Source organism: Macrobrachium rosenbergii, chromosome 23 (genome assembly GCF_040412425.1).
Source record: "Macrobrachium rosenbergii isolate ZJJX-2024 chromosome 23, ASM4041242v1, whole genome shotgun sequence".
NCBI lineage: Eukaryota > Metazoa > Arthropoda > Malacostraca > Decapoda > Palaemonidae > Macrobrachium > Macrobrachium rosenbergii.
The window spans coordinates 34,830,286-34,853,303 of NC_089763.1; the positions used below are offsets into that span (position 1 = coordinate 34,830,286).

Genomic DNA, 23,018 nt, shown 5'->3' on the forward strand with positions numbered 1-23,018 from the left:
GTGACAATTACCTTATTTTTCTCAGAATAACAAATTAAAACAAATATTTCAGAATAATTATCTAAATCATTTTATAGTGTCATCGTTACAATAGCAAAGAAAACTAGTTTTTAGAGTTTGAACCTTCCATTTAAATACGTTCATAAATTAATGCATTCACAAAGCAGGATCGAGGGGGAAGTTCCCGTGACCTCGCATGCCCCAATAGCAAGTGACAGTAACCTACCTTGTTGCTGACGTCATTCCAACTGGAATGCAAGGTTTATTAATATTGTGATGCTTGCATTGATAATTTTTTTTTCACTTTATTTCTTTTCCTTAGAGTGGCTGCGAATTTTTGATGGATGTGTGTGTGTGTGTGTGTGTGTGTGTGTGTGTGTGTGTGTGTGTGTTTTTTCCTTTGACTGATACTTGTTCAAGTTCAGTTAGCAAACAAGATGCATAAACGTATAAAACCGCCATCTTTTACGATCCCTCCTTTTTGAACGATGAAGATAAAGTTCGCCATTTTCATTCCACCTTACGGTCGATGGGGTCTATGGCGTGATAAAAGGGTGATACACTGAATACCCCATCACGCTGTTTCCATATTTATACGTAAGACTCTCATACTGCATAAACAACATTGCAACATTCATCACGACAGAAGTACCAAATGCCTTAACTTTAGGAACTAGGAATTGAAGATAGAAAGCGGTTGATTCCTTGTTATTTGAGGTTAAATTGAATAATTGTAACAAATCATATTTATTTATTTATTTATTTATTTATATATTTATTTATTTATACATATATGTATATCATCATTGTGTATATGTATAGTTTTATGTACAGTACCACAAACGCCAAGTGAAGACCAATAAAAAGGATCATGATTCTCTAACAAAGCTTCTCTGTGACCCACAATCGTCCATTTTCTCAGACCATAAAAAATAAAAAATGAAAAAGAGAGAGAAGAAGAAGAAGTTCGAAAAACTTTTCCTTTTGTCCGACAACTCAAACGTCCACAACTTCGTCTCTTAATTTAAAAGTCTTGACGAAACGCGAGTGTAAAATGCCCCTGAAACATCGGATTGATAGTGGCAAAGACACCTGCTCTCTTTCTGAGTCTGTCTGGCTGTCTGTCCACCTACCTTTCTGTCTATTTGCCTGTGAATTCGTTGATATCTGTTTTAAGAGACAGACTGAAACATATAAGTTTGAATATAGTGAAATTGTCTTCTTCTGTAAATCTTAAATGATTTTTGTTTGCTCCATATTTTTGTGTCTTTGGCTGTCTGCCTATCTATATGTCTGTCTGTCTGTCTGTCCATCCATTCGTTTACGTCTGTGTAGGAGACAGGCGGAAATATATAACATAAAATGTGAATTTTTTTTTTCCTAAAAAAGATAGAAGACATGCACAAATATCAAACACCGGTTTTCCATAATTGTGTATAGCTTAGCGATGACGTAATTCAGAGGTTGGAAAAAGTAAGCAGTAACTGAAGTATTGCAGTAGTCTGAAAATAATTTATATGGTTTATTTATATATAAAAAAACTTTATTCTAAGAAATATAGGTTTTTATTTCGTTTAGGCCTCAAGACAGCTTACATTTGTAGTTATGGTTTAAGAATGTTCCCTTTGCTCTCCTTGAAAAAGAGAATGATGAGTTCCCTTTTCTTAGAAAAAAAGAAAAAAGGGGAAAATAATTTTAACAAATCAGATGGGAAAGATATCAAACGTTAGGTGCGTTCATTAGTGAATCTGCCCAGCACAAAACGGTTAACCTGAAACTCTCTAGAAAAAAACCGGTGTGTCTCAACGAAAAAAATAACAAGTAAAAAATGCGCCGAAGAATTAGTTTCCTGTACAGCGTATAATACTGTATGAAAATCTCAGCCACAGCCCATGAAACTCTCAGCCGCGGCCCATAAAACTGTCAACCACGGACTGGTGGTGGCCTGTGTTGTTGGCACCCATAGCGGTGCCAGACGCACGATCATGGCTAACTTTAACCTTAAGTAAAATAGAAACTACTGAGGCTAGAGGGCTGCAATTTGGTATGTTTGATGATTAGGGGGTGGATGATCAACATACCAATTTGCAACCATCTAGCCTCAGTAGTTTTTAAGTTATGAGGGCGGACAGAAAAAGTGCGGCCGGACAGACAAAGCCATCTCAATAGTTTTCTTTTACAGGAAACTAAAAAAGCGGAAAGAAACGTTTATTTTTATGAAGAAAAACTACTTGATTCAAAGAAGATATAAGTTTTTCTTTTGTGTAAGCTTCAAGAAGCTTACATTTGTAGTTATAGTTGAGGAATGATTAGTTCCCTTTTTTTAAGAAAGAAAGAAAAAAAGGAGAATGAAATTTAATATATCAGATGTGAAAGATTTCGAATGTTTGATGCGTTCATTAGCAATTCTGCCCCAACACAAAACTGTTCCCCTGATAACTATCTAAAAAAAAATCAGGAATGCGTAAACGAAAAATGGAAAAAAAAGTGAAAGAAGAGAAATAAATCCCATAAAACATCAGGTAATAAAAGAAATGTGAAGTTTCCCACGAAGGAAAATTGCGAATGTGGAAAACTTGTTCTTTGTTGGGGACCCCAGAAGTTATGATTGCCAAAAGTTGACCAGATCGAGGAGGAGCCCGCAAAGTTCACACGATTTGCTTGAACTGACAGCTTCTGAAGAAGTCTCTCTCTCTCTCTCTCTCTCTCTCTCTCTCTCTCTCTCTCTCTCTCTCTCTCTCTCTCTCTCTCTCTCAAGAGAAGGAGAAAGGACACGCCGCGCGCCTCACGAGCGTCATTTGTTTATTGTTTATACTTTTCCCCTCTAGAATCTTAGAAATTCTTGAATTGACTCTGCCGAAAAATCCCCTTTTCTTCCTTCCAACAGGACTGACGTCAGCATAATTTTGACTCAGGGCGTTTAAATTCATGGATTAAGAAAATGGTTGCGTGATTGAACGCTATCTCTCGGCGCCAGGAGGTCGTTCACATTGAGGTCGTTCATATTCCCTTCGACGTCCCCAGGAGCAATATATCTTCCCCGACGTAATCCTCCCAGGTCCCCCGAGGTGGGACGTGACCTCCTCTTGGCTGTTCGGATAAGGGAAGATCAGGATAAAGTGACTTAAAGGCGGGGGGGCGTTGCTTTTGCGCTTAAAAGCTACGTTATCGTTGTACTTGGAGAGAGAGAGAGAGAGAGAGAGAGAGAGAGAGAGAGAGAGAGAGAGAGAGAGAGAGAGGTAAAGGTTTAATCTACACACACACACACACACAGACTTGGAGATGGTAAAGCTGTGTGCTTGCAACTCAGATGACACAAGTTCAAATCCTGCTTGAGGTCTGAAGTGTGATTCCCTAATTTAGTTGTCACTTGGTGCATTCATATATATCTCGTGAAAACGTAATTATAAAGTCATATTACACACACACACACACACACACACACACACACACACACACACACACATATATATATATATATATATATATATATATATATATATATATATATATATATATATATATATATATATATATATATATATATATATATATATATATATATATATATATATATATATATATATATATGACCATCAACCTTACACTTAGAAACTTCGCCATCTGCTGACTTCCTGTTGATTAAATTTGGCCCCTTTTGATATATATACAGCGAAACACGTACCTGGAGGTTATTCGACAGTGGAGAATGAAAAGTATGAAAGAGCAGGTCATGGGAAGCTAGCTAGCTCATCCCCAAAGGGCCTACTAACATTAGGAAAGTTAACTCCCCAATGGACGACATCTTCCTTTTCGCCAACAGAACGCGCCCATGAAAGAACGTACCTCCCCCCCCCCTAACTTCCCACCCACATTTCCACCCACCCCACCCCCCTATCCTCACCCATGATGGAATGTTACCCTCGTGTCCCTGAACTTGGCCTTGGACTGGAATGCCCAAATAAGGGCATGCTATGACGTCATGGTCATTTATCCATTTTTATACCCGGAGATAAGGTTTTTTTCTCTGTTTTTATTTTGTTCCTGACGGTTAATTACAAAGTACGTGACTTGGGGAACTCGTAAATATTTTCTTTTTTGTTTTTGTTTTTTGTTAAGCCAAATGTGTTCGAGAGAGAGAGAGAGAGAGAGAGAGAGTTGGTGTGCGCTCATTTTTGTATAAATATCTGGATACATAATTCATACATACACGCACAAACATACATATACATGATATATATATATATATATATATATATATATATATATATATATATATATATATATATATATATATATATATATAAATAATTGTAAAACTCCTTCTGTCATGTAAGTTCTGTCAGTTCTCGATGCTTATCCAAGGATTTGCAATTCCAAAGATCATTTTACGATTTAATTAATATTTCATGTCATTCTCTTCCAATTTTTTGTTTATATAGAGTAAATTTGCAGGTCTGTACACTATGCACTAATAATAATAATAATAATAATAATAATAATAATAATAATAATAAAATCTCTAAATCTGTCCTCTAATAACCTTTATACAATACTTTGTTCATTGATAATAATAATAATAATAATAATAATAATAATAATAATAATAATAATAATAGTAATAATAATCTCCCTGTTCTCAAATATCCTCCACATAATATTTTAATAAACGCGAAATATTCCCTAACCCCTTTTCTTGTAATATTTCGTAATAACCATAATTCGAAAATTCCTCCCCGGCCCGTCCTCGCGCGTTACCGCGCGCCTGCGCGCCCGCATCCGAAAGGACCCATTTGCATACATATTTGGGGGCTGACTGGATCCGTTATGCCATGAAGGATCTTTATTAGCCCCGTGTCCCATGCAATATGTCTTCTCTCTTTTTCTTTTTTCCTTTTTTTTTTCTTTTAATCTATATGTAAATGAAAGTGTATTATGAATCAGGTGACATATGCATTTTTCCATGTTTTTTTTTTTTTTTTTTTTTTTTTGAGGCTGGGATATAGATGGGTTTGTTGTCTGTTCCGGGAGGTGGGCGTATTTTTCTTGGGGGTAGGTATTAGTTTTTTCGGGGGGGAAGGTGCTAGTGTTTTATGGGGGGGGGGAAGTGTTAGCGTTTTTTGGGGGAAGTTTTACTGTACTTTTTTTGGGGGTAGGTGTTAGTGGTTTTAATTTTTGGGAGGTGTGTATTTTGGGGGGAGGTGTTAGGGTTTTTGGGTGTGAGGTGTTAGTGTTTTTTTTTTTGGGGAGGTGGTGTTTTTTTGGGGGAGGTGTTAGTGTTTTTGGGGAGGTGTTAGTGTTTTTTTGGGGAGGTGTTAGTGTTTTGGGAGAGGTGTTAGTGTTTTTTTGGGGGGGAGGTGTTAGTGTTTTTTGGGGTTGAGGTGTTAGTGTTTTTGGGGAGGTGTTAGTGTTTTTGGGGGAGGTGTTAGTGTTTTTGGGAGAGGTGTTAGTGTTTTTTTTGGGGGAGGTGTTAGTGTTTTTGGGGTTGAGGTGTTAGTGTGTTTTTTTTTTGGGGGGGGAGTGTTTTTTTGGGGGAGGTGTTAGTGTTTTTGGGGGGAGGTGTTAGTGTTTTTTGGGAGAGGTGTTAGTGTTTCTTGGAGGGGAAAGTTTTGGTATTTTTTGGGGTGGTAAGTATTAGTTTTTTTTTTTTTTTTTTGGTTTGGGAAGTGTTAGTGCTTTTTGGGGGAGGAAATTTTGGTATTTTTGCAGGGGTGAATTTTCCTTGAAGGGTCATTGTTATAGAATTGACTTTCGAAGTGTTTTCAATAATACAGAAATGACATTGAGTCATTTGTATAAAACAGGAAAAATGCCTGAGCTGTATTACATCTCTCTCTCTCTCTCTCTCTCTCTCTCTCTCTCTCTCTCTCTCTCTCTCTCTCTCTGTATACATATATAGTGCAATCGAGAGAAAAAAAAAAGGTTGTGAGGCCAGCAACCCCATCCCCAAAGGTTGCTCAAGTAACCGAAAGGTTGTATCCCTTCGGTGCCACAACCTGCAATGAATAAAAACGGATTATGGCAATTATTTTAATAGTCATTATTATTTTTAAGTTCCTCCAGACTTATGATAATGTTATTTACATTCTCAACTATTTAAATCCATCATTGAATCATTTATTATTCCGTCATCACTTGAGATGCATTTCAGCAGGGCAATTATGCATCGTGAATAATAGATAATAATAATTCTTTGCGCACACAAAGAAGTGATTTTTATTTATTTTTCATTTATGTTTCGTAGCCAAAACTCTTATTGAATGTTATTGACGCATTTATTCCTGACAAGGAATTAATGTTGGTTTATGTAATATTCATGTATTGGGGTCCAATGGGAAAAGTCTGATTTCCGTCACCAGTTAGAAAACTCTTTATCCCAATTTCCCCCCAAAAAAATGAAAATAAAATAAAATATCCATTGTGCTTCTGTTGACCAAAGCAGTGTATTGCGTATTTGTTGTTAGTCCACTGTAGTCAATTATGTAACTAATGTTAGTCGACTGTAATTGGTCTTAGAGTAAAGCTATCCCAATTTCCTAAAAAAATTTTTTAAAGATATCCATTGTGCTTCTGTTGGCCTAAGCAGTGAATTATGTATTTGTTAGTGGACTGTAGTTGGTCGCAGAGCAGAGAATGGTGTAGGTTCCGCAACGCCATCCCATAAAGATTTGTTCAGTTGAAGGGAATGATAGGTTTATTTGAGGAAGAAAATAAAGTTTAATATATAACTTTTTCCACATTTTTATATTTTGCAATTATAATTTTTATATCATAAGTAGGAATAACAATGAATATGGGTAAACAAAAGAGAATCGTAATTTCAGCTGTCTATAAAGTTACGATAATTGTTTTTCCACATTTTTCAACGTTTCTGTAAAAAGTTTGGGAATACAAGTGACAAAAATTATTTAGAATGGAACAAAACTCTTGATTTTTACATTCCATGAAACTACGTAAAATTCATTTACCAAATATATTACGTTTACGTAATAAATTTTGTAAAACGAGTTTTAGCAGAAGCCAGCTGACCAGAATTTTTTCTGTGTTTTTTGGGGCGCTGAAAATGTTTGTCACGTCGTTTTAAAACCAAATTTTTTTCTCAAAAAAAAAAAAAATCCGCCGAAGTTCTGCGACGCAATGGAGTTTTCTGTACATATATAATCAACGCCACCGAAAATAGCTCTATCTTTCGGTGGTCTCGGTAGAATGCTGTATGAGCCGCGGCCACTGAAACTTTAACCACGCCCCGGTGGTGGCATGGACTTCATCGTTGCCAGACGCACGATTATGTCTAACTTTAACCGTAAATAAAATAAAAACTACTGAGGCTAGAGGGCTGAAATTTGGTATGTTTGAGGACTGGAGGGTGGATGATCAACATACCAATTTGCAGCCCTCTAGCCTCAGTAGTTTTTAAGATCTGAGGGTGGATCGAAAAAGTGCTGAAGGACAGACAACTAAAATCTGGGACCTTGCCTCATCACGCTAACCAAGAAGGCTTCAGAGTTTTTTTTTTTCTGGTAGCGCTGGAAATTTTATTATGGCATTTCCACAATAAAGTTTTTTTCCCCTCTGACCTAAAAAACCGAACTCAAACTTTGCCTCACCAAAAAAAAAAAACTGCGAATAGTCGAGTCGAAACTGTGTGTGTGTGTTTTTTTTTTTTTTTGTATGTCCGTTAACTGTTTGTTGCCTTTGAAAACAACAAAGAGTTTTTTTACCCTGTCGGGTTTTGCCAACTTGAAGCCGCAAAATATAAAATAGAGGTTCAAGGAAAAACCGGAAGTAACTTTTAAGTGTTCACGGTCCATTAAAACATTTTCCCGAACGGGGGGAAAAATATATACATAAAAAATGCTTAATTGGAGACCTGCTGCAGTACGGAAATGGTTTCACTGAAGTTATTTGTACATGGAGTATATTTTATATATATATATATATATATATATATATATATATATATATATATATATATATATATATATATATATATATATCGTATATATGTGTGTGTGTGTGTGTATGTATATAAAAACATATATTATACATGTATTTACAATCATATCTCTCTCTCTCTCTCTCTCTCTCTCTCTCTTCTATCTCTCTCTCTCTCTCTCTCTCTCTCTCTCTCTCTCTTGGTGTGTATATATAAAATATATATATATATATATATATATATATATATATATATATATATATATATATATATGTTATATGTATTTATATATATATGTGTATATACATATATATATACACACATACACACACATCGAGAGAGAGAGAGAGAGAGATATAGAGAGAGAGAGAGAGAGATATGAAGGAAGTTTATAAAATTCTAATAGAATTCTTGCATTCTTCCTTCCCTAATATAATATATAATCCTGTGAAACGAACGCTTCCTCCGGGACGAATTAATCTTCCAGTTCCAGACATTTCATAAAATGCTGACGCAGCAAAAGGTCCCAGGAGATATATATACGTTTATATATATCTCCCTCTCTGCCTTGCACAGGGAATCACTCAGCGACGCTATTTCCCGATTTATAAGAAGAGCTTACAGTATCAGCTCCGTGAATATTGCAGAAACGACGCCAGAGGAATTTCCTTAATGGACTTCGGTGCGTTTGTCATTTTTTTTTAAATTGATTGGATTGTTAATCACAGTTAGTGCTGATTGTTAAGGACATGATTGATGGAAAGCTTTTCAGTGTTCCCAGTTATTAGTGTTCGGGAATAGGGATTCGAATTCGTGCAAAGGCTTTGGGAATTTTGCGATTTCGTGAATCTTTTGTGTAGATGTTTTCCTGGTTCGTTTTTTTTTTTTTTTTTTTTTTTTTTTTTTTTTAGTAGTCTGTTCCTCTCATAGCTCTTGATTCATGCAGACAAGTGTCTGTCAAGCCATTATTTCTCCTCAAAGTAACTTCATTTTGATGTTGAAAGCGGGTGCAGTATATTTCCTCTGCTCTGTCAATATCCCGAATACAGAGCTTGAATTATACGGGTATAGAAATTTAAGTTTAGCTTAGATTAAAGAATTCAGTTTTCTTCTTTAAGTGGTTCCTGTATTTTATTCATTTTTTAAATTCAATATCTGCGACGTCTTACGGGGTTCAGGAGATCCCAGCTCTGTACTGTTCAAATTCACGCGTTGTACATTATGTTAAAGCACAAAATTCCGAGTTTCATTCCTCCGGAAATGTTATTAATTCCCAATAACACCAGACGAGCCCAAAATTCCTTATTTTATTCCTCCAAAAGTATTATTAATTCCCAATAACACCAGACGAGCCCAAAATTCCTTATTTTATTCCTCCAAAAGTATTGTTAATTCCCAATAACACTAGACGAGCCCAAAATTCCGTATTTTATTCCTCCAAAAGTATTATTAATTCCCAATAACACTAGACGATCCCCATTTATTCTTCCATATATTTATTCTTCCAATAACACTAGATTTGCCTTTATTTTATTCTTCATATAACATTCCTAGAATACTAGGCGAGCTCAAAGTTCCGTATTTCATTCCTCCAAAAACGTTATTAATTCCCATTAACACCAGACGAGCCCAAAATTCCGTATTTTATTCTTTCAGATATGTTATTAATTCAAAATAACACCAGACAAGCACAAAATTTCGTATTTCATTCCTCCGGAAATGTTATTCATTCCCAATAACAAAATAGTCACAGATTTTATACCTTAAGAAATGCCAGTACCACACAATAAAACCAGGCGAGCAAAGGCTAATAGCAGAACAAAACGCGCCACACACACACACACACACACACACACACACACACACACACACACACACACACACACACACACGTCATCACAACAGGCCCCAACCCTTTGATGTCTGCTCAAACTGAGTTTACCCCGAAATTTCCGACCGCAGGTCTCACGCTGCACACAACACCTCTGCGGTCTCCTCTCTCTTTATCCAGAATGACGCGAAAGGAATGTGTAACCCCGAACCGTGAATAAGTAGAATAAACAAAAGTTGCAAAGTCTATATTCTGGACGGAGACTACAGAGGAGGAGGAGGAGGAGGAGGAGGAGGAGGCGGCGGCGGCGATGAAGAAGTCCTCCTGTGTGTGTGTGTGTGTGTGTATGACGAGGCTTTTGAAGTTTCTGTTCCTGACGGCGTTTCATCCGAAGTCCGGTTTCCATATCAAAGAGGCGTCGGTCACAACAGCCAGAATGGGTTTCTCTGTGAAAAGGGGGACGTGTTGACTGGTGGAAATATCAGGTGAAATGTATTTTTTTCCCTTTATTTAATACCTATTGGAACCCCTTTTTTGTTTTTGTTACGATATCAAGATAAATTGTGATTTTTCCTTTGTTTTACATTTATTGGTACCACTTTTTTAAGGGGATATTAGGTAAAATGGTAATATTTTCTTTTATTTTATTCTTATGGGTACCCTTTTTTAAAGGGGGTATTAGGTAAAATGATAATTTTTTCTTTCATTTTAAACATATTGGTACCATTTTTTAAGGGAATATCAGGGTAAATGGTACTTTTTTATTTTATACTTTGCTACCCCTTTTTTAAGGGGGATGTCCGGATAAATCGTAATTTTTAAAATTTTATTTTATAATTATTGGTACCCCCTTTTCAAGGTGGTATTACGTAAAAAATGGTAATTTTTCCATTATTTTATACTTATTGGTACCCATTTTTAAGGCTATGTTAGGTAAAATGGTAATTTTTCCATTATTTTATACTTTTTGGTAATTTTTTTTTTTGAGACAGATTACTGTATTGTTACCCGTTTGCCTTTTGTGATTGTATCGAAAACTACAATTTACATTTCGATTTTTCTGATAGATATAATTTTTAACGTAGATAATATTTAATGTCTGTATTAGAAGAATGTAATTACTCTTTTCGTTTTTCTGCGGACACTTACTTCCAAGATAATGTGGGAAAAATGATTTTATCTTTGATGGTATTCAGATTGACCAACTCTTAACCTTTTCATTACCACGTCCCCCTCTAAGAGGTGGTCCTTCCCTCCACGCCCCCCTTGCATCTGTGAGTAAAATTCTCTCCCAGATTTAAAGGAAAAAAAAGAGAAAGAATTTATTTTTTTATTCTTTTGCGAATGAATTAGTGAGATACTTGACACTGCTTCTTAGCGACTCTTGTTATGAGAATAACGAATATAATTAGAGAATTTTTAATTTTTCCCTAGGGCTCGCGCCCCCTTGGAAATTGCTGACGCCCTCCTAGGGGACGCGCCCCCCAGGTTGAGAACCACTGATATAATAATTGGGAAATTATAGAAATTAAGTAAATCACCTCAAAATTAAAACGTAATCATTTAATTACCCAAAAATAATATTTAATAGTAAATAATCATCGCTAAAATGCACCTCATGTGGTGCACTGTAGGCATTATTAAAGGGTGTTTGTAGCGTCTCTTCAGCCCCTGATGTATCCACTTATTAGCCTTTGTATTTTACCTCCATTTCCGCTTCCTTTCTTCAATCTTTCTGTCCAACCCCTCTAACCATTACTCTCTAGTGCTGCTGTGGACGTTTCTCTCAATTCCAAAATTAGATCTTTGTAATTCACTTCTTTAATCATGTTGATCTCTTTATTTTGCTCTCTAACCACTCTAACTCTGGCTTGATAGTGTAAATTTCACAAAAATGAACCAACACCCGTCCCCAAATAACTCATTCACAAATTCACAAAACTGAACTAACTCCTCCCCATAAAAAAAAAATAAGTAAAAAATTGCGCCGAATCGAGTTTTCTGTACAGCCGTTGCAGCGTATAATCAAGGCCACCGAAAATAGATCTGTCTTTCGGTGGTCTTGGTATAATGCTGTATAAGCCACGGCCCATGAAACTTTAAACCAGGACCCGGTGGTGGCCTGTCCTATATCGTTGCCAGATGCACGATTATGGCTAACCTGAACCGTAAATAAAATAAATATACTGAGGCTAGAGGGCTGCAGTTTGGTATGTTTGATGACTAGAGGTTGGGTGAGCAACATGCCAATTTGCAGCCCTCTAGCCTCAGTAGTTTTTAAGATCTGAGGGCAGACAGAATAAAGTGCGGACGGACAGACAAGGTCGGCACAGTGGTTTTCTTTTACAGAAAACTAAAAAGTAAAGTAATTTACAAACTAATTACATTAGGTAACGTTACTCAAAACATTTCACTTTCCCACGCCAAGTTGAAGGGGTCTGTTTCCATCCAGAATGGCCCGAAAGAAGAAGTTTTGAATCAAACCGATCATATCAGGGTATAAACTGCATCTGTTCTGGACAACAGAGTCTACTAAAGGAGACTGCAGGTAGATGGCTCTCCTTTGTGTTTCCCGAGGACGCCCATTTCATCGGCTTTTTGGCCTGCATATCAAACGAGTAACGGTTACGGTATGCAAAATAGATTCCGATATGCAAATGTGATGTGTTGGCGTTTGGAGAGGTGAATATCGAGACGGTTTCGGCTTATTTTTAACGTTTCCAGTTTCGTTCTGGATTTTCTAAGAAGCTGAGACTTCAGTTTACTTATTATTTTAAAATTTTAATTTTTGAAGATGCTTTGAGATTGTGTATAAAAAGTGAGCATTGTGTTTAAAAAGTCAGTTTGTTTTTATATTTTATCTTTCGTTTTAATTTTTGAAGATGCTTTGAGATTGTGTATAAAAAGTCAGTTTGTTTTTATATTTTATCTTTAATGGAAAGAGAAACCCACAAGATTCCTGATAACTTGTTTACTTGTAAATATTTACATGTTACTTTTAAACTCGAGTACTTTCAGGTCCTAACTGTGACCCTTTTTCAAGAGATGAGGTAGTCAGGCTGACAGTTAGGACCTGAAAGTACTCGAGTTTAAAAGTAACATGTAAATATTTACAAGTAAACAAGTTTTACACAGGAATCTTGTGGGTTTCTCTTTCCATCTTCAGAAGAAAACTGAAAGAAGTTTTTGTTTGGTTTATCTTTAATTTTAATTTTTGAAGAAACTTTGAGATTGTGTATAAAACGTCAGGTTATTTTTATATTGATCTTGTGTTTTCTTTCTAAAATGTCAAAAATGCAGAAATAATTTTGCATCTCATTTCCCCCTTTTTTCTGTCTCTTTCTTTCAGGTTTTATTTTCAGGTTTTATTATGAACCTCGGGGTAAAGTTTTCTTCTTAAAATTTGCTCTTATATTATCATATTTTTTCTGTGGGGTGGGGAGTGTTGGTTGAGGAATCCAAGGCAGAAATGTGTAGAATGATTTACTCCTTAATTTTAAAACAGGAGACAGTCGTCATTATCGACAATTCTGTATAGATAATTGTCATTATCATTTGTCAGTCTAATGTGGTAGGATGCGTTCATAGTCCACACCAGGCTTCTTATAATACCCTTTAACACCTAACCACTCTAACTACACCGAAGGCCTTTGCCGGCATAAGGCCATTTGAATCTAAAACTAACTTTCCTAAAATTAAATTGTCGCAATAATCTGACATCAATCGGATAAATGATTTCGAAGATCGCTGAAAATTAACTAAATCATATAAATAGAGAATTTTCAGAGTGCACTCAAAAAGCATCCATTACTTTAAGAGAAGATAGCTGAATAAAGAGAGAGAGAGAGAGAGAGAGATAGAGAGAGAGAGAGAGAGAGAGAGAGAGAGAGAGAGAGAGAGAGAGAGAGAGAGAGAGAGAGAGAGAGAGAGAGAGAGAGAGATGTGGGTGTGTTGGGAAATAAAAAATTTTTCTGTTGCTCGTAGCAAATTTACAAACAAATATTTCGCTTAGTTTGTCAAGAATTATTAACATTTGGTCTAAACTATCCTACGGCAGATGTAAAATGTCCAGTATTAAATTCAAAATGTAGAATATTGTATAACTCTTAAAAACAAGTTATAAAAAAAGCAGAAATTACTCCGCCACTTCAGTTATATTCCTCTCTGATCGTAAGCTCCATATGAATATATAAGATCAAAATTTCAGTTACGCAAACTGTCAATCAGTGCCTTTGTTCATGATGTATTCAAAGCACTACAAAACAAAACAACAACAAAACAGTACAAGAAAGGAAAGTCATCACAGCTTTACCCATTCCAGACCGTGATAATTGCATTCCCCTTTGTCATCCAAGTTTCATACGGGTATTGAAAATTCCCCGTTTTATATACGGCGAGCACAGGGCATTCACTGTGACCACGAAGCAACGAGCTCTTGCAATTTGCAATAAATTGCTGGAATTTGCATTAACAGCAAGTGGCGTTGTAGAAGATTTTTTGTTCTCCCTTTTTGTTTTATGCATGAGTCGGATTTGGGGGGTGGGGCGGGGGAGGGGGTGGTGTCAATTTGGGATTGGTGTAGTGCAGAGGGGGAGGGGTGTGCTCGAAATTCATTGAGATGTTGACAAAGTTGCGCTAAATGTTGTTTTGTTTGTGACAAAAAAGTTTGCGTAGTCTGATTGCTGAAACATTTGTTATTCCTCAGTTGTAATGATTTAGTATGGTCTTGTTTAAATAATCCGGTTTCTCTTTTAATATTATATCTGTATACTTTCATATTATATACTTTTATAATATATATCTACGTAATATTAGATAAATATATATATCTCTGTGAAGGCCACTGTGAGCAACGAAACATACACACATACATACATAAACCAAAATAAAACAAAATACAAGTTAGTAAATACCACAACTGTAAATGAATAATGTTTAGCAAAGTGGTTAGTAATAATGAGTAAAGAATTTTTCGGGAACTTTCTTCCAGTCTTTGCGACCGTGAACCATTTCTTAACTTTGGTCATGGCGAACAGAGCCTTAATTGGCAAAGTTCCCTCGATTTCATTTCTTCCTTATGCTCGCCAGGTTATGAGTGGCTTCCATATCCAAAGCCTAAAATAATCGGGAAAATGTCAGCCTGTATTTTCTTTTTTTCTGTAATATTGTTCCGTGTATTTCTTGCTTTGAGTTAATTCTCATTATTTGCACTTACAGAATACTGTTATCTGCGTAATATCTTGTTATGATTGTCGCTTATATGTTACAGGCAGGTAGCAATACCAGGCGTTTCGCGAACTGCCTGAAATTTCAGGCAGATAGCGAAATGCACTCAGGGACATTTGATCCCCCAGGGGCTAGTACTAAACACGGCGAAACAGTTACCTACCTACACTGTTTTGCCGTGTTTAGTACTAGCCCCTGGGAGGTCCAATGTATTTCGCCGTGGTTAGTACCAGCCCCTGGGGGATTAAATGTCCCTAAGTGCATTTCGCTATTTGCCTGAAATTTTGGGAAGTCCGTGAAAGGCCTGGTTTCACTATCTGCCTGTATAACATGCTGTATATACTACACTGGTCAACAAAAAAATAGGAATTTTCCTTAACGATATATCCTGTATGATATATATTCACTCAATGCGTGTCCCCCCCAGTGTTTGAGGTACCCCTGTGAGAAAATAGCTTTCCGATTTTCAGCAACTTTCTTTGGAATGAAATTACTATCGCTTTGCCTTTTCCACCCAGGCTGATGCGACCCTATACAGTCGACTGATCAGCCAGTACACAGTACCACACTTTCATCAAAGTTGGCACAGTGCATTTTTCAGGGAGTTTCCCCAAAGACGTCTCCCCAAGTAGAATCGAACTCCGGTCTTATATCAGTGAATCCAGCTGATCTGGAATTTTTTTTATATGCAGGTTTATTTTTTTTTTTTTTGCGTGATTAGGAATGATTCTGAAATAGGGATCTTTGATATTTTATTTTTCAATATTTTATTTTTTACATTTTTCAAGTATTTTGCATTGACAGGAAATAGTACAACGATAAAAAATGTTTTTAAAAAAGTTGTTATTTATACAACATAAAAAATGTTTTCACAAAGCGTTATTTAATTAAGAAACCTTATTTCCAGATCATTATTGGACAGTCTCTCTGGCCATAGAATTTTTCAAATTTGCAATACATTGATAACCGTTTACAAAATACAGATTCAAAGACAAAGGGAAAATTGGCTATAAATTTTACTAATTATTTTTTTTTCTACAATTTTTATCATGAATCTTCTTCAGACTTTCTACAGAGGAGAGTAGGCATGTTTTCTATTAGTATATATAAATTTTCAGTTAATTCTATCAGTTTGTTTCATTTTCATGAAAAATATCTTGACAGGCTCCTTAAAACCCCAAGAAGCATAATTCTTTGTCACTGACTGATCCCTGAAAGTATTTCAAATGCAACTGACCTCTCACAGACGCACAAGAAACTGCTGTACGATAATTCAAGATATTTTAAGGTTTTAAGTAGCAAGACACAACCACATTCTATCCCATTCTGTCTTTTACCGTAATCAGTAGTCATCAGCTTCTTTAAGTATTTGAAGTAAAGAGATTATTTCTTTAAGTTTTTGTCTATATATATCAATAACGCTATATTTTTTTTAAATCAAAGTAAGTTTTAAATATATGAAATCTCCGTAAAATTCTAAATGTATGACATCTGAGTAAATTCCCAAGCCCAACGGTAAGCGAACAGATTGACCTGTATATTCATTACACACACACACACACACATATATATATATATTATATATATATATATATATATATATATATATATATATATATATATATATATATATATATATATATATATATAGAGAGAGAGAGAGAGAGAGAGAGAGAGAGAGAGAGAGAGAGAGAGAGAGAGAGAGAGAGAGAGAGAAGAATTAAAGTATGAAAAATGTGCTAGGCAGCCATATTGATTTTCGTGAATTGAACTGATTCACAGACCAAAGCAAAACATCAGGATTATTTTTCCTACAGAGACAAAATTAACGTTTTAGAAACTAAAAAAAAAAATGAACTGGAAATTCTGGAAGTTTTATGGCCCTGCGTCGGTGAAATGCGAAAATGGTGTACTGTTTTAGTCTTTCACAGGCCCCATGACCGGTTTAAAGCAGTGGTTCTTAACCCTTTCAGTGTGTGCACCCCTTTCAAATCAGTAGTCAGTACTCGCACCCCCTGAATTTGCTGGAATAAAAAAAAAAAAAAACTAAAATACAAAGTTGATATGATGTGTATTAAAAACAAAGCCACATTTGTTTAATCTTCATTCACAAAGCTTACAAATAATAATAATAATAATAATAATAATAATAATAATAATAATAATAATAATAATTGTTATTATTATTATTACTATTAATATTTTTTTTTGCAGAAAAAATGACATGCGTATATATAAAAATATATTTTGCTTTAATTGTATATAGGCATCCTCGCACCCCTGGTGTTCCATTATCCTATATAAGTTCATTCAGTCAGCTCTGTTATACGTACTGTAATTGGTTCTTTGGCCGTATGATGTTTTCGAAAAATTTCATACCGGTTTAGTATTCCTTCAATGAAGTGTAATAATATTTAACCGATTCGTAATTGAGATATATGACATCGACTAAGAGCTCAAATATTACTGGGCATATCGTTGTCAAGTTTTCCACCGTTATTGTTTTTGCTCAGAATTTTTTTTTTTTCGATAATGTTGGGTGCTCACTCTATACTTTGTGTTCAGCGTATATGTTTGTGCATGTGTACACTATACTTCACGTTCAGTGGATCAACATATTGAGTAATTTCATTCGCCAGTTGTATCTTAGGTTTCACATCTATGAATGTAAGCAATTTAAGGAAAAAATCTTTTTCCTCTCCTTGTAGAAGTCGCGTTCGCAATGCCGTAGCTTTTTTTCTCTTTAATTTAACAGTACATGTGTGGATGACACTAAGATAAATATATAAAAGTTAATTAATAATAAGTAACTGAAACAGCTGGTGCTGTGAAGTTGTGAATTATCTATGTTGCAGGTCGACAAGCAGCGAAGAAATATACAGTAAATTTTACTAACGATTCCTTCGCCACTACGTTCCCAGACTACGTTGCCAGTAGTTTCATCTCTGGATCCCTTCATATTCTCAATTTTGGTTTATCAATATAATCTCTAATAATTGACAGTATCATTTTCGTTTCTTGTTCTCAAAATTATTCGTTCATCACTGAAGGAATCAATGGAAAAGGAAAACTTTGAAACTTTTCTTTCAGAAATGAGCTGCGTTGGAGTCTTCTGATTGGCTGAGAATAAGTGGGTTGAAGAAGAACCAGCAGTTCAGTCCCTTGACGTCAGTCTGACAGTGTAGAACGCTTCCAAGGTCAAGAAGAACGTTGTACCTGGACTGTGTTTCGAAGTTGATTGGTTTTTGTGATTTGCAGCTTCATGAGATGGTAAGGGTGCTCTCGGAGCGATGTGTATGTCATTCTAACTTCGGGGGAAAACGAGATATAGGCGCAGTAATAATTACTATGGTGTTTGGAGGTGACTTGAATCTGCCGGTATTTGAGAATGGCCGGGTCTTCAAATAAACTTATCAATTTCCAGTCCTCAGTAAAGTGTATGACGAGTCGTTACATTTTCCGGTCCCCTGTGATAAAAGTACACTTTAATGAAATGGGAGGTTAGGTAGATATGCACTAGGGTGATTATTGAATGCGAAGCTGAAATTACCACCAGCTCTGTGTTCTAGGCTAAGTGACGTAACGAGGCTAATGGCCGGGTCCCGGGTATGAAATATGATTTCAGAGGTAATTCATTCTGTTTATGAGATCGATTTTAGGTTGCTATCAGGTTTTCACCGCACATAGGGAGTAAGTTAGACAAAATATGACACAGAATGGACAGCAGAATGGTATTTCTTTAGTATGTTGCAGAATAAACCCAAGGTGGATGGCGGTGGTCAAGGTACTGAAAGTGTAGTTATGGTTTCGAAACTAGAATTTTACTCTGGGTTGGTGCCTTTGTTTATTGGGCAAGGCAAAAAATGGTCAGCCTGCCAAAATGCATCAGTGGTGAAGATTTCCAGTTAATTTTTGCCTAATACCTGAAGGAACTTTTGGATAATTTTTTATTTCTGTGCATCTTCAGTGAATCCATCTGTAGTTCATAAAAGCACGTATCAAATTTATCTCTGGTTATTTTTGAGCTTCATTTGCTTATTGGGCAAGATTGTGTAACATGAAAATGCCATTCATTGCAGAAGTAAGAACCTTGACTTTCAAAGCATGCCAGCGGCTTTACATGCTTCCACATAAATTTGGAGGTTTTTTCTCCTCTCTGTTACTGTGATCAGGTCTTGAAATAGAGCGGAAAGCTCAGGATCTACGATCTTGCCTTTCACCTTTTCCTGCGAGCACTGCTTATATTTATGTGCCACGGGACCATTGTGGTATTGGATGTATATCTTAGAGGTGGAGTGAATTACATATGGGCATTTATTAGGACCATTGTGTTACTAGATGTATATCTTAGAGGTGGAGTGAATTACATATGGGCATTAGGACCATTGTGATATTGGATGTATATCTTAGAGGTGGAGTGAATTACATATGGGCATTTATTAGGACCATTGTGATATTGGATGTATATCTTAGAGTGGAGTGAATTGCATATGGGTATTAAATGCAGTTACTTGACTGGTTACCCTTTTTTTTTTCTAAGGCCCCAATAAAGTTGGGGGTTTTATATCCTAGAGGTGGAGTGAATTACATATGGGCATTTATTAAATGTTACTTGACTTGACTGTTTGCCTTTTTTTTTTTTTCTAAGGCTCCACTCCGCCAAAAGCTCTCTAAGAGAACCGCAGAGTCACTTGCCAATGAAAAAAATGGATTTTCAGCTCAAAGCCTCAAATGTTGCACTAATGGAAATAATCTAGAAACCAATGACTGAATATACTTTTTCAATTATAATGAAAAATTTCTGCAGGGTCTGAATGGTGTGTACATTGTAATTGTAAATGGAATCAAACACATTGTAAGAATGCCGCAAGCCTAACTTGTGTTACCGAGCTCAGCATTCAAGTCTGGCATAATTTACTGAACATATGAAATTACTAAACTCACATGCAGTTACCCACTTGTCAGAAAAGTGTTCTTGCAATGCTGTAGTTTACAGATAATTAGAAGGCTAATGTTTTGGACTGCAACCTACAGTAATTAAGTTTTCTGACTGATTACTCTTGAAGTAAGCACGTTATTCAGTATGCCGGCACTTTTATTTTAGATTAAGCTTGCAGTATGGTATGCCGGCACTTATGTTTTAGATTAAGCTTGCAGTATGCCGGCACTTTTATTTTAAATTAAGTCAGCAGTATGCCGGCACTTTATGTCAAGTGTTTCATTATCAAGGACGGTGCCAGGGATGCTTGATGAAAAGTTTAGTTCTGTATTACAGAATAGAGGGAAAGAATTTCTCCCAAATCCATAAACGACCAGTCATAAGCCGCGGCTTTCAGATTGTTGTCAAGGATCTTGACCACCTCTTTTAACGTTGGAGACACTAGGTATCCTTAGTGTTCCATCCAGTAATAGTTGTAGATTTTTCCTTCCTAAAAATGGCGTAAAAATGGTATACCTTAGTTTTACCAGACCAGTGATTGATTTGGCCTGAAGGTAGAGTTGGTTGGTCATCATACCAATGTTAAGATTGCAGGTATTTTATCTTTCTTTTTGGGCATTTAAACTAATACTCAGTGGGCTTTTAAAGTATTAGGAGGAGGAACGGGGCTACTTTCGAGCAGTAGGACAATTCTTGCAGTAGAATTGTCCTACAGCTGACCTCCTGCTCAAGGACAACTATGTCACTGATGGCTGGGGTAGGGACTTGCTCGTTGAGCATTATTGCAATGGCTCTTCATTTTGTCAGGCATTCCTGTTGGCCATGCCCTTAAAAGATGATTGATCAGTGGCTTTTCTACAGGTTGGCTTGACCATACCATTCATTCATTCAACCAAATTGTATGAAAAAGGGTCTCTTGCCAAATATGCAGAAGCCATTTTTACAGTAATACCATTATAGTAGCTATTTGTAATGTTGAATTCATTGCAGTTTGTTTCTTCTTGCAGGTTCATAAAATTTTGAACTGACGAATAAGCTGAATGTGTAGTCAAGACCTATTGAAATGGTTTCACAGTCTGCTGACTGTGAAGAGTGGCTGTTGCTACATGTTAGGTGAGTCTACATAAGAACTATGAACTTTATTCAGTAGTTTGAAATCACTAGATATTGGGACACATTAGTTTTAAAAACTTAGTTTTAAAATATTTTAGAGCAGAACATATACATAATCTAAGCAAAGGCATCATTGATGGTGGATTTCCTGGTGTAATGTTAACTTGATAACTATTCTTGGATTGAGAAATGGAAGGATTTCATTTAAGATCTCAGTATGAACCATATATTGAAAATTTGGTACCTTGAATCAAAGGCCAGTCGTTATCAAAGCGTACAGAAAATAGTTTGTGGTAATTCTTGACTACACCGCCGAAAATCTGTAGGCCTGAACTCTAATTACATTTATTATCGTATTGATTACTACTATTGCAATTTGGGTTGTACTCTCGGAATTAAAACTCACGGTTCATCGCTGGAACAAAAGCGGGAAGGACTAACTTGGCTACGCACTAAGTAGAGTCATACCACAAAAATTTCTAGGTGGTTTGTAGCAATATTGAACCGATGAGAGAAAGTGCTTTTTATCATTTGGTCTATCTAATTTTCAAAAACATTCATTACACAACTTTATGCGATTAATATTCATAGAACTGCTCTGAAAAGGAAGATTTAAATTTGTATAAAATCTTGTCGAAAATAATCTGATAATCACGTCAGGGTTTTCTACTTTTTGCCTAGGGGAGAAATCTTAGAGATAAGTTTTGTTATATATTAGTTAAGAAGAATTTATTGGAAGGAACTTTAATTCCATTGTCGTCTGAACTTGTGTGTTGAGTAGAAACATTGATAGAAGCAAGACAAAATAAAGCCCATCATTTAAGTGTAGAATATGCAATAGGAAGTCCCACCTAATTGAAGTCGGGATGGGGATGCAAATGTTATGTTGTAGTTGTGCTGGCCAGCTAATTAACTTGCCCAGCTAATGCTGTTCTAACGAATGTTACGCTTCCATAATCCTAGAGCCACAACTCACTCTCAAATTATGTCTAGAATAATTAACTAACATTTGTATAATTCAAACTGTTGGTTTTGTCGTTTCCCATTTTTCATTTCAGAAATGTAATCAGATCTGCTGGTTGGCAAATGTATGTTTAGTATAGTTAGTTAACATGTGTAACTCAAAATGTTTTTGTAGTTCTTTACCATTTTTCTTCATTTCAGATATGTAATCAGATCTGGTGATTGGCAAGTGAAGTTAAATACGCTTTGGAATGGATCATCTGTTTACTTACTCAACCCGCTCAAATCTCTCGCACTATTCTGAACCTGCAGAAATTTTTCAAGAGATTTTCTGAGGCCTGAAGTATCATTGAGGTTTTAAAAGAAACTATTCAGCGGTGAAACGGAAATTGACAGTAAAAGGTTTGAAAGGTGTAACAGGAGGAAAACCTCAAAGCAGTTGCGCTGTGGATCAGTTGTTAGGAGAGGGTGGAAAGTGAGATGGAAGAAAGAGATTACGAACAGAAGTACAGTCCCTTGTCTTTTATAGGTGTGGTCTCTTTACCATGGTCTCGACCAGAGCCTGCGAGTGGACAAGTGAAGACTAGTGGTTAAAACCCGCAGAGTTCTAGCTTGGCACACTGAGAAAATTACGTGGTTTCTCCTCCAAGAAATTTTAAAGTCGTCAACCCACAGTGTCTCGCCAACATATACCTGAACACCACCAGCAAGTGTTAGGAAACTGGGAACACGCGTACTTATCCACGACTACAGCCACAGCCTTTGTATTTCGGAATATAACGAACTCGACTATTACCAAAGAATGAGTTTTCCAGCAGTGGAAATGCAAGCAGATTTCTAGTCTGCAATAGCCCACGGTAGGTCGTGAACCTTCTGATCTCCAAGAGATCACATGATCATCTCGTTCACAACCTACCCTAGTTCTGTTTTAAGGGTTAGAGACAATGTTGGTTGCTTTCTGCTGAGAACACTTAAGCCCCCATTATTCAGGAGCTTCAGTACTGGCTTCA

The 23,018-nt window shown here is 36.1% G+C and overlaps 1 long non-coding RNA gene across 1 annotated transcript; it reads left to right on the plus strand.

Annotated features, from left to right (window-relative positions):
• The first annotated feature begins 17,547 nt into the window (after positions 1-17,547).
• LOC136851472 (uncharacterized) lies at positions 17,548-23,006 on the plus strand. Its single transcript, XR_010856887.1, has 3 exons — positions 17,548-18,263; positions 20,940-21,045; positions 22,210-23,006. It is a non-coding gene; the product is annotated as an uncharacterized lncRNA (long non-coding RNA).
• The last annotated feature ends 12 nt before the right edge of the window (positions 23,007-23,018 follow it).